We start from the raw sequence: 12,042 nt of genomic DNA, 5'->3' as shown, positions 1-12,042 counted from the left end.
CTGTTCGTAGGACAGAATGTGTTTTGTTGGGCTTTTTTTTTTTTTTTTTTTTTTCCATGAGGAAATGGAAAATTTCCCTCTCACTGTTCAGTATTATTTGCGAAAAATTATCTGTGGGGAAAAAATACAATTTCCCAGTCAGCTTTCTTGCTGGTAGCCAGCTGTCTGCCAACTTTTGCTAACATCACCAGATCTAAAATTGCAGTCGCGGGGCAGATTTTGTTGTCTGCAGTTCACAGGAGTTGTCCAACCAGGTCTTAGCAGGGCTCGTCCCATCTTGATGCTCACTGAAGCAAGGACTGGCTCTGTGCTCTGTGTCTGTATTTCTTTCCTTCCAACTCTTCCCCTCCCTTCATTCCTGTATGTACCATTGTCCACATTTTTCTTATTTCACTGCCTTATTCCTTCTTTTCTGTCTTTACTTCATCTTTTGTTAAGTCATTAATTCTCTTCCACATTACCATAACAATAACCATAGCCATTTCTGCACCAATACTAAGGGATGCTCTGTGGGCTTTGAATGGGAAACAGACACTTCTGTAGCTGCCGTGCAGAGCTCAAGCTCTCAGTAACAGAAATGTGCAGGGACCAATTGAAAATGGGAAACGAGTTTCATTTCAGGTCTGCACAAGGACATTTAGAGCTAAATCTGCCTGGCATTATTGTTTGAAGTCCCCAGAGGAAACCCAAGGACTGAGTAGGCCATGGAGGTTTTCATAGCGATATGACTCATTATGATGATATATATCTTAATTACAGAGTAGCAAATGTAATCCCTGAGATAGCTTAGGTCTAACTTGGGCAAAGGCAATAAGAGACCCATGGCTGCAGACAATTCTGATATGTTTTTTTTTAAGAACATATAGACAGCCTTTCAGTTTGTTGTTTTCCAGATACTACTGAAGCTTAATGAATAAATAAGTACAAAATTAAAGGCTCATTACACACCCAAAACTCTCCGTCATTTATTAAATCTTTGAGAGGCAGCGAGGAAAAGGGAGAAGTGCCCATTAGAAGGATAAACATATTACAGATCTGAATGTCAAATCAAATTGAGCAAAAATTAATTAACTCAGTAAGCGTTAGAAGGGAGAGCCTGGTGTGAGCAGACCTGATGTTTACCTGCTCTTCTTCCTCTGCCAGCTCAAAAGGCAGTAGAGGCTGTGAAGGAATTAACGTGAGCTGGGTGCACGTAGCTCACTTTGATGAAACAAGCCCCTTCCTCATTTCAGAAACCACTTTTCTTGTGCCTTGAAGAAATTGTCTTTAAATGGGCCTCTCCCTTGTGCCAGATGCTCTGAGAACGGAGACTTCTCTCAAGCTGCCCTCCCAGCTGGGGACTTATTAACCCAAAGATCCCCCTGAAATTGCTGTCCGAGTCATTTGAGTGAGTTTTGGATCAGGCCCCCAGTGCCAGCTGGTTTATGGCTACAGCTCAGCTTACAAATGATGCCCTGAAACTGAACTATCTGTAGCTGAGAGTTAATCCCTTTGAAATCAATAATTCCTGATCCCTGAAGCTGTAGTTTCAGTGATGGACGGCTGGCAAGTGAGAGCCAACTTTGTGAAATCACCCCTTTTCCTCCTTTCTCTGAAACAAGATTTTTTTCTATTATTATACCATCTGATAAAACAACTGTAATCAACTCTTTTCTGCTCCATAAAATAGTTACTGCTAATTACTAATTATTGGGAATGTACTTCCTACCGTATCTGGAAGCATTGCAGTGACTGGGAGTTAACAGTCATCATTACTTTTAGAAGAATCACTATTCACTTGTAAGAGGTTACATATGGCACACTGAAGAGTTTTTAAATGACGTGAGCCAAATAATATTTGAAAAGGAGGTTGATGATTGTAAGATATTAATATATACACATTTTAACACGTGTTTGCATATGTGACTATTCACTGCAAATTGAAATTCAAGCCATTGCATCCACTAGATGCTTACTGGCCATTTGCATACAAAAACACTTGATTTGTGTAGACAATCACTGTAATTGCATGGGCAAAGAGTTGCTGCCTCGTGCTTTCCTCTTGCAGAAGTTGTTTTTAGGCATTAGTAAGTGCTAGCAAGCAGAAAACAAACTCACTGGGAAGTTATGCCCCTGTGCAGAGAATGAGACATTTGCAGTAGTTCTTCTTTAGGATGTCACTGTTTTTGGGGAAAGGAATTAATGAGGATCAAACAAACCCAAGTACAGAGTAATCCCATGTCTTCCAGTCTAGGAACACTCACTCCATAATCTTTGTATAAAACTAATATCAGCTGCAGAGGAGAAAATCAACCAAATGGATATAATGCCATATCAGAAAGTTCCATTAAAGCAGTGAACAGTGAATTTCCCCATCAGTCCCAAGATGCTGATATCTTCTGGGCAGCAGAGAGGTGCTGGAGCCTGGACTAGCAGAGGTATGCAGGCCTTCTGGCATTCAAGTGCCACTTTCTGCCCCAGGATGTCCTCAGGAATGGTAGAAACTGGAAAGGTCAGAGAAGAACTGATCAGAATATTCACCCAAAACCTGAAACGGAGAGAGGAGGAGAGACTTCTCTGGAAGTTCATAAAAAGGACTTCTTTTGAGCTACTCCATCTCCCTTTAATTGATATTTCCTAAGGTAGGTATCTGGAAACCCTCAAACTCACTTTGGACCTCAAGCCTACCTCTGCATCCCAAAAGACATCCCATCAGCTGAAATTGTCAAGTTTTTATCCTGGTCAAGAAAAAGATAGGACTAAAGTTTTGTTTCTACTAGCAGCAGAGACCCATAAACTGATAATGCTTTGTCCATTTCTGAATCAACACTGGTTTATGCGATATGACATTGGCCAGACACTATTCCAAACTTAATTAAGGTATAATATCTTCTGTGTGAAGGTACTCCTTATCAGGTGCTTTAATCAGCTGTAGGAGTACACACAGGAAGAAAACAAAGTTCTTGCTGCTTCCGGGGACTGTAAGCAGTGTTGGCTTCCCCACAAATCCTTGGGGCAGCACTAGAAAACCAAGAGACTTGCCCAGCAGTTGGTTTTCTGCTTCCACACCTCAGCTGTGGGCATCGAGGCCATTGCTGCCCTCATCATCCAGCCCACATGGAAGGTCTTTCCTCCCTGACAGAAACGTTTTCTTCAAAGCCTTTGCTAATCAAGGAAAGACTCATTAAAATGCTTTCTTCCTCTTTATTTCCATAAATGATCATAGAATCATTTCAATTGGAAAGGACCTTTAAAGGCCATCTGATCCAACCCCTGAACAGGGACACCTACAGCTCCATCAGTGCTCAAAGCCCCATCCAGCCTGACCTTGGGTGTCTGTAGGGATGGGGCACCACCACCTCTCTGGGCAACCTGTGCCAGTGCCTCACTAATGCTCTGGGAACTCCTTCAGTCCTTTGCCCTGTTAGCCATTCCATCCCTCTTCATACCTTCCTGATCACATCTCCCTTCTCTGGCCTAACTTTCCCTCCACTCCTCCAATAAACCCCATGGAAATCAAACCCTTTCCTTTCCAAAACCGTATGAAGCAGCACGTAACTCTGTTCCTTTAGTTTGCAAATGCATTAAATAAAATATCATCTTAAAGCCCAAGGAGCAGCCCGAAAGCACTTCGAGCTGGGTGTTTTTAATCCCTTCATTACATCTATAAAATAATACACAATATTAACCAAGGTGCAAGTAACCCACTTCAAAAATGTACTTTAGTTTATGGACTTGCAGGTCCATTAATTCTACTACATAATTCGCCTGAAGGAGAAACAGAAAATGTTCATTCCATGTAGAACAGAGAAAAATCCATCCCTTTTTATTTGCAGGAATGAACACATAATGTAGATAAGCCTTAGCTATAGCAAATGAGATATGAGCAAGAGCCCCATTAGTGGTGAATGGCATTTTCAGCTACGGATTGCATGGGAAAATAAACCTGGAGCCCTTTTGCTCTGCGAAGAGCAGTGGATGAAAGAAGCTACAGCACAAAGTTGGCTCTGACTCAAACTCCCTCTTTATGCAAAAGTTTATTTTTTATTTGGTGTTATTTTTTTTTTCTCTTTTAATATTTGGATGAATGTGTAAAAGTATAAACTTTGGGGGAAAATTAAGTTTCAGGAGGAAGCCACTCATAATACGAGCTTTTTTTAAAATTTGGCTAACATTTTTTTGCTATAGAAGTAGAAAAAGAAAAAAAAAACATGAAAAAAATGTGCTTTCAAAACTGCTTATTTTTTCCTGGACTTCCAAAAATAAAACTGGCATAGATTTTACGAAGTTAAAAAAAAGGCTGAAATAACGAAGCAATGAAAAGGACATGGCAATTTTTAAGTTTGGTGAGGTGTTCTCAGTTGATCCAAAACCTTTTATTCAGATTTGCTTTCCCGTTTTTCAAAACAGGTTACTTTCATTAACCTTGTCTCTCCTCATCCCCAACAAAAACATCTCTCAAACCTCAAACCATATTCTACCTCAATTTGACTGAAATACATCTTAAACCATTTTATTTTTTGTTTTTACCTATGAACTCCCCCTATCCTGCCTCTAGACCAGCTCATGCCAAAGCCTACAGTTGGTGCAGACCTTCATTTGCAAGCAGAGATGAAGTCTACCTCACTTGAAGAGTGCACCCAGGATCACAGGGGGCTTGACTCCAATTTCCAGATACAAGTTTCAATCCGGAGTTGAAGCCCTATCTTGATTCACTCACATCTTAAGTTTGACTCAGACAAAACTTCAGCTGAAAACTTAATAGAATAAGAAAACTCCCTACAGCTGTAAACACAAGTCAGCCATCCATCTGCGTTGTCTTTATTATATTCAATTTGTTCCAGCCTAGAAGAGCCTAGTAACTCGTGGAGCCGAGCCCAATAAGCATAGATAGCCCCCAAAATGGTTCCTGCAGGGCACTACGACCTCAGCCAATATTTAACTTCCTTGCGACGACCAACTGTGAAAAGCGTCTGGAGACAAAATCTACTCTTGGTATGGAATGGTTAAAAGATGTCCGTGAGAACCACTCAGACAAGCCAGGCAATGTGCCCCAAGCTGATTACTCTTCCCAGGTGCTGCAAGTGACAGCTGAGATCTCAGCTGGCGAAACCAATCCCACCAGCTATCCTTCTGTACTGCCCTTCACACGGGTTGTCTTAGGCAGGCTCAAATGATGAGCCCAAATCCAGAAAATCCGTTTGAATTCCTTTTCTTTAAAACTTTAAAAGGTTTGGCTTCACGGTCTGCTGAGGGGTAGTTAATCAGAACTCTGAGAACTGCTCCCTGGCTCAGATGTGTTGCACAGATGTGGAAGAATCACTGGCTAGACGGTATTTATAACCAATCCTGAGACCCATAAATCACAGTGCAATAAATCCTGAGTTAAGAGGACTACAGAAACTTCTTGGAGCTGAACAACCAAATAATCATTATGGTTATTAATACCAATCTTCTATAAAGTGATATTTTTCACTAGGAGATCTGAAAGTGCTTGACAAAGTGTTATTACAGGCGTGGTCAGCATATCTTCATCTGAACTGTTTTCCACTGGGACACAGCATCTCAGTAAGCCTACAATGTCCCATTATGTGTTGCCCAGTGCTGCTAACACATGTTGAAACGCCGTGCAAAAATAGAACGATTCAAAGACATCTCTGTTTTTCATCCAAGCCATAAATTGTGTTTGAAATGGAGTTCTCAGGAATAGCATTTTGGGGAGCGGGGAGGAATTTATAGTTCGCGAGCAGATCTTGCAAATAGATGGGAGATGTTCCAAACCAGAAGAAAACACATCTTCAAATATTCGCCACAGGATTATCAGTCAGCCATTGCAGCAGTTCTTGGTGAAACAGGGGCAGGAACAACATCCATGTGCTGCATGCCTTTGCCCTCCAAGCTCCCCGTCCTGCCAAGCAGGTGCCCCGCTGCACATCTGTGGCTGAAGGTACCTGGTGGAGAAGGTATCCTTTGACGAGCTTCCTTTGCATGCTCCTAATTATACTCTGCAAAAGCTAAAGGGATGTTGGTGCATGTTAATGAAATCAAAGACTCTTAAAAGCTCTTTGTGCCCTAGGGTTATACATTTATAATTTACAAAGATTTTGCTACACATTCAATCCTGCCTTGCAGAAAACAGTTCTTTCTGAAATGCTGATGCATATGCAGTGAACAGATAGCTTTTATTTGTTTCTTAAAAGACAGTTGTTAATCAACTACAGCAACCAGTTGCAAAATACTTTGAGCCAACTGGATTAAAGTGATTATGGGCTTATTAAATGGATTAAGTTCTATCGATAACTGGTTGTCAGCCAGAAGAGCTGAAGTCCTAATCAGCTAGAGAAAAAAAAGACCAAGCCAACCACTTGCAATCGTGGTTCACCTTGAACTTATCGGTAACTTCTGCTAGTTTCAGTCACGTTTCTATAGCAACCAGGGTAATTGACATTAATTACCATATTTTGTCTGTGGTTATTTTGTGCTAATTTCATTTTTGAATTGCTCTGAATTCTAATGTGAGACCACAGTAACAGTTTTTCACTCTGCTTTTCATAATGTTTTGCAGGCGCTGAGACACAGCCCCAACATGTGTGAGTGACATCCCACATCCACACATGGGGGCCGCGTTCAGCTCACAGAGGAGAAGGCTTCAGGGAGCTCACACCAGCACCTAGCAGGTCATCAGCAAGGTGAGCCTCTTTGAAGAGGCAAGCAGTGGGAGGGAGGACAGGATAAAGGGTGTAAATTGAAATAGGAGCATTTTGTGCTTCTCCCCATGAGGGGGGGGTCAGACACTGGAGCACCTTGCACGAGGAGGCTGTGCAATTTCTGGCCTTCTGGGAGTTCAAGACTCACCAGGAAAAAGCTCTGGGAGTCCCAGTGCTATTCCTGTAAAGTTCATGGCTCCTTTGTGCTTGTCCTCACATCTAGAGTTCTAATTCTGAATTCTCAAAAGCGTTTAAACCACCAATCCCCCTTCAAATGGGAATTATTAGGAACAGGGATTGAAATGGGGATTGTTGCCCTCAGCCAAGAACAATTTCAGGTGCTATGAACTGATTGGAGGCAGAAATAATTAAATGCCACCTATTTTCATCAATGATGATTAATAAAAAGCACAGAATAACTCACTGTGTTCATTTTGGGGGGATCTTGGCTTCATGAAACACTGCTAAATGTCCCAGAGTTCCTCTGACATCGATGGGAGTTGGAGGCACACGGACCCCATCTGAGTTTGTTGATGATCACCTTTAATAGCAAAGCCTTTCACATAGTATATAATTATGTTCTAGAGAAAGTCCCAGCTGTAAAGTGCTATTTTTTCTTTCTGAGCTAGTTATCATATATCATATGCCATAAAAGTACTGTATAGCATAGCTGCTGTCGCGCTGGGGGAGAAAAGAGGTTGAATTTAACTCAAATTGAAAATAAAAACTGGATTTCCACATAAGCATGAAAACTTCAAAGCTCTTCTAAGAGCAACGAATGGAGCTGTGTTAAACTCACTGGAAAGAAAAAAAAAAAAAAGAGGATCCTGTAACTCTCTGCATTACTGAAAATGTTACCAGTACATTACAGAACCTACAGCTGTAGGTTCAAAATAGAGTTTAAACCCCTCATTCTGAGATACCCACTAATACCGTAGTATTGTAAGGTGTTCTGGAAAGAAAACGACGTGTATTTTACTATGTGTATACATGCATATTATCAGGCAAAAAGCTGATGTCTCAGGCTAGGAACAGTACATGACAGATGTGCAGAGCTGTGTCACCAAAAGCACTAAAGATGGTCACGCTGACCAAAATAAATTGAAATAAGAACCCTAGATAATAACTTTTTGAGAACATCCAAACTTATCTCCTATTTATTTCTGATAAGCTGTGTTGATGACCATGCAAATGATGATACTCTAACATTTAAAGAGGAAAAAAAATATCTTACTGTTCATTGAATGGTATTAGTTGGAAGGGATCTTCAAAGGCCATCAGGTCCACCCCCCCCCCCCCCACAATGCACAGGGACACCCACAGCTGCATCAGGTGCTCACAGCCCCTCCAGCCTGACCTTGGATGCCTGCAGGGATGGAGCACCCACCTCATCCCTGGGCAGCCTGTGCCAGTTCTTTACTACCCTTATCATAAAGAACTTTTTCCTTACATGAAGTCTAAATCGCCCCTCTTTCAGTTTGAAAGCACTTCCCCTTGTCCTATCCCAACAGACTCTGCTAGAGTCTGTCCTCTTCTTTCCTATAACTTCCTTGTAGATACTGAGCTAGATACGAAGCTAGATTCCATACTAGGCCACAATTCTGGCTACTCTCACTGCCAAGATGATGGGATTTTTCTCCTTTAGATATGAGTTCCTTATATATGGAAGTAATCCCTAGGTCTGAAATACCACCAGCATTTTAGCTGTGAGGACCAGGTTTATGGGACTGGAAAGCCCTGTGGACCTCAGTGATGGTAGAGGATCTTACAAGAAATATTAGGTAAGCAACAGCCCTTGCATAGAAGATGAATGTTCTAGCCTTCCCTCTGCTTGGTGCTCAGTGAAATAAATGTCTCTGCAAGAATATGCTGATACAGTCTCATTCTTTTAAGGTAACAGATGATAACTCTTTAGACTTGGCTAAAATGCAGGTGGAGAAGGCAGGTGGGAGCAGCAGAGAGAAGAGAGGAGCTTCACAAGTGGGAGCAAGTGAGGAACACTCAGAAAAGCAAGACTTAAAGCAAGACAGTTGTATTTAGTGAGTCCTCGCTGAACTTTCAGGGTATTTAGTTCACTAGTATTCTCAATTATTATTGTGAAATAACCATTTTTTGTGTACGATCAAGTTCATGCAGCCATACCCACACAAAGTGCAATTCTAGACCTTGAAGCAGAGGCACTGAAAGATGGCACAATCCGAAGCATTTTGGAGCCCAGACCTTAAATTGCTACTGTCTCAGAGCATTCGATTTGCCTGGAAGTCTTCACAAGTATTTCCAGAGCCTGAGTTGTATGGTTACCTGTATAAATACATGAGACTGTGGGTCTTCCTGAAGCACTGCCTCTAAATCACAAACCCCACAGCTCTGAAATAAGGGAGAAGAAAGGAGAAGGAGACCTAATCGAGCCCACGTGGAGAAGGGGCCTGCAGCCATTTCTTTGCTTTCATCTTGTTCAATGTTGCTCACAGCCTCTCTCCTGTCTCAGAGGTGTCCAATATGAGCCTTGGTGCACAACAAACCCAGAAGCTGTCCTGAAGCATGCTCTCTGAAGGAATGCTGCGACTGGCTGTAAAACCAGACTGCAGGAATCAAGGCAGCAGACCTGGGTGATGGGTACAGAAAGAGAGGAATGTGCACAGGGGTAAAGGACTGCATGTTCTGAGCATCTTCCCCTAACAAGCAAACAACTTGTTGAAGGGAGAATATGTTTCATAATAACCATTCAGTGCTGCAGTCAGATTCTCTCGTCTCTGAGTGATGGTTTATTAACTCAGACATTGAGCACAGAGAGTGCTTGCAGACTTTGCCCTTACACTTAATAACTCACTAAGCATGAATGGGCTCAGTAATTCATTCCTTGTCTTGTGTGGCTTCTCACTAAAGCCACTTTGGGATGAAATTGATGGCTCGCTCTTGCTGGCTCATGAGCACCTCCTGTGGGTCCGTGTCAGCCCCATACCCTTCCCAGTCCCAGCCACACGCTGTGGGTGAGCACACCAGGACCCATACCCCCACCACAGTTTTGTGTGATGGGATGAGTCACCTTTGGATTCAGCTTTGTTAAGGATTCAGGTTTGATCGCACCCTAAACTTTCACTTCAGTTCTCTGTGACTCTTAGGCTCTGTCTTCTTTCCACATCTGATACCTGGATATTAGGAAAATTTTCTCATCAGAAAGACAGGCGATGCAGTGGTACAGCTGCCCAGGGAGGTGGTGAAGTCACTATCCCTGGAGGTGTTCAAGAGCCACAGAGATGTAGCTCTGAGGGACATGGCCTAATGAGCGTAGGGGGGGATGACGGGTTGACTAGATGCTCTTAGTGGTCTTTCCAACCTACATGATTCTCTGACTCTATCATATGACTAAATGTTCACATTTGATTATAGCAGGCACTTGAACAAGCAGCTTATAACATTACAAAGACAAAAAAGCAAAACATAAGCAGCTAAAAGAAATAGAGGGTTTGCTTTTAGGAGGGGTTTTTGACAGGATGTGAGAGCAGCACTCACCATGCCAGGCAGCAATGCTTCCTCCCTGTATCCAAGTTGGGTTTTGCAGTGGGGAGGCCAGAGTTGGTATGTCTGATGGCTGCAAGGCAAAGTCTGGAAGGGAGGAAAACAAAAACTTTAAAAGCTCTCTTCCCCTGCAATTTACTGAATACAGAGTGCAGTACAACCCAGCAGTACAATTGAGGGCACGACAGGAACACTAAACATTATTAGTTCCATACACCGAAATGTGTCTGGGGTCTTCCCTCAGTGCCCCGTGCCCTGCAGCAGTGACATGCGGAGGAGGATCAGTCCACTCGTTGGCACTTTCCACTGAAGCACAGTCTTTTGCTGGTGAATCACGTTGCCCTTGGAAAACGTGACAGAGACGCAAGGCAAAACAGCAGTGGTAAACAATCAACAGGTTCTGCCTACAGACACATTGCCACTCAGAACCAGGAGACCACAGCCCTGCCTAAGAACAGATGTGAGCAGACAAAAAGTGACTCTAGAGGGAAACTTGAGATCCTCCAGTATAAACATAAGGCAATTAATTTTGCCCGTGATGTTTTTCTGCTGTTCTCCTTCCTGTTTTTAAAGATGGAAATACCAAGTTGACTGACAGACTCTTCCTGCCTGCTCTGGTTCGTGTTGCTCTTTCCTTCCAGAAGTGTCTAAAATAGGCATTTTCAAAGAGACTGAGGAAGTAAGAATCCTGAAGGGGACACAAACCTCCAGTCCCCTCAGGATGGCCCAGACCGGATTATCTATGAACATGAAAGCAGAGAGGCTCGCAAACCTACAAGGCAGCAACGTGCCGGGTGGCTGCAGACAGAAGGAGAGATATCTTATTCAAGGTCACCCACAACATCACGTGCAGAGCTGAGAAACAGCACTTCTATCATCAGCCTCCCTGTTCATATTTCAATCACTGAAACATTCTCTTGCAAATGCAGAGGCTCTCATTCTTCACTCGCCCAAGCTTGGCACAAAGCAGAAGTAATGCCATGCAGGTCCCCAGCACTACTTTGGGAACAAGAGGAGAGTTGAAGAGTGTCTACTGCTGAGATTCACCAGGGATTTCAGCAGGAGTCAGATGCCTAAATGCCTTTGTGAATTGAGGCTTGCGTGTCTTCTTTCATTAATGAAGCAAAGAAAAAAAGTAACTGTAATTAGAGCAAGAGGAACGCCAGAAAGTAGCTGCATGAATAGTCTCTCATATTGAAAAATATTGGCTTCAAGCTCATTCGTGTTCATTGGTGTGAAAGTGAGTTTTGTTCACTGGTGCATGCAGGAGCATTCTGTAAATACAATAACCATTGTCTGCAGTCCTGCAGCCATTTTGGAGTGTGGATGCTTCAAAGTGAAACTTGAGTGGGAAGCCAAGAGTCACCCCCTATGGGAGAGTGCTCACAGTGGCAGCATCCACTGCAGAGGTCACCCTCCCATGGCAAGGAGCAGGGAGCTCCATCTGCAACGTGGGACCAATCTTCAGCTTTTAGAGTCCAAACACTAGAGTCTACAAGATGGTAATGAAGTGAATGAGGTGAGCCTGAATAAAGCTGAGCACCCAGGGAAAAAGTGACATCTTGCAAGCAGTTTATGGATGGGAGGAGAGGACATCTTGACCATCAGAAAGGGCTCATGAAGACTCAATTATCTTTTATAGGGAATACTGCTCTACTGAGGGCAAAGGATGAGAGTGCAAAGCAACACCTGCAGCTCTCCACTTCTGTGACTCGAACCTGGCTTGCTTTCAAGCTGCAAGATCTCAATAGACCATACATTAACCACAGGTCTTTTGAATACGTTTCTGTAATGCTACAGTGGGATGATAATAGCAGAGCAGCAAAGTCTTTAGCTA

The sequence above is a fragment of the Gallus gallus genome, chromosome 20, assembly GCF_016699485.2.
Source record: "Gallus gallus isolate bGalGal1 chromosome 20, bGalGal1.mat.broiler.GRCg7b, whole genome shotgun sequence".
Lineage (NCBI taxonomy): Eukaryota > Metazoa > Chordata > Aves > Galliformes > Phasianidae > Gallus > Gallus gallus.
This window is presented reverse-complemented; position numbering follows the sequence as displayed.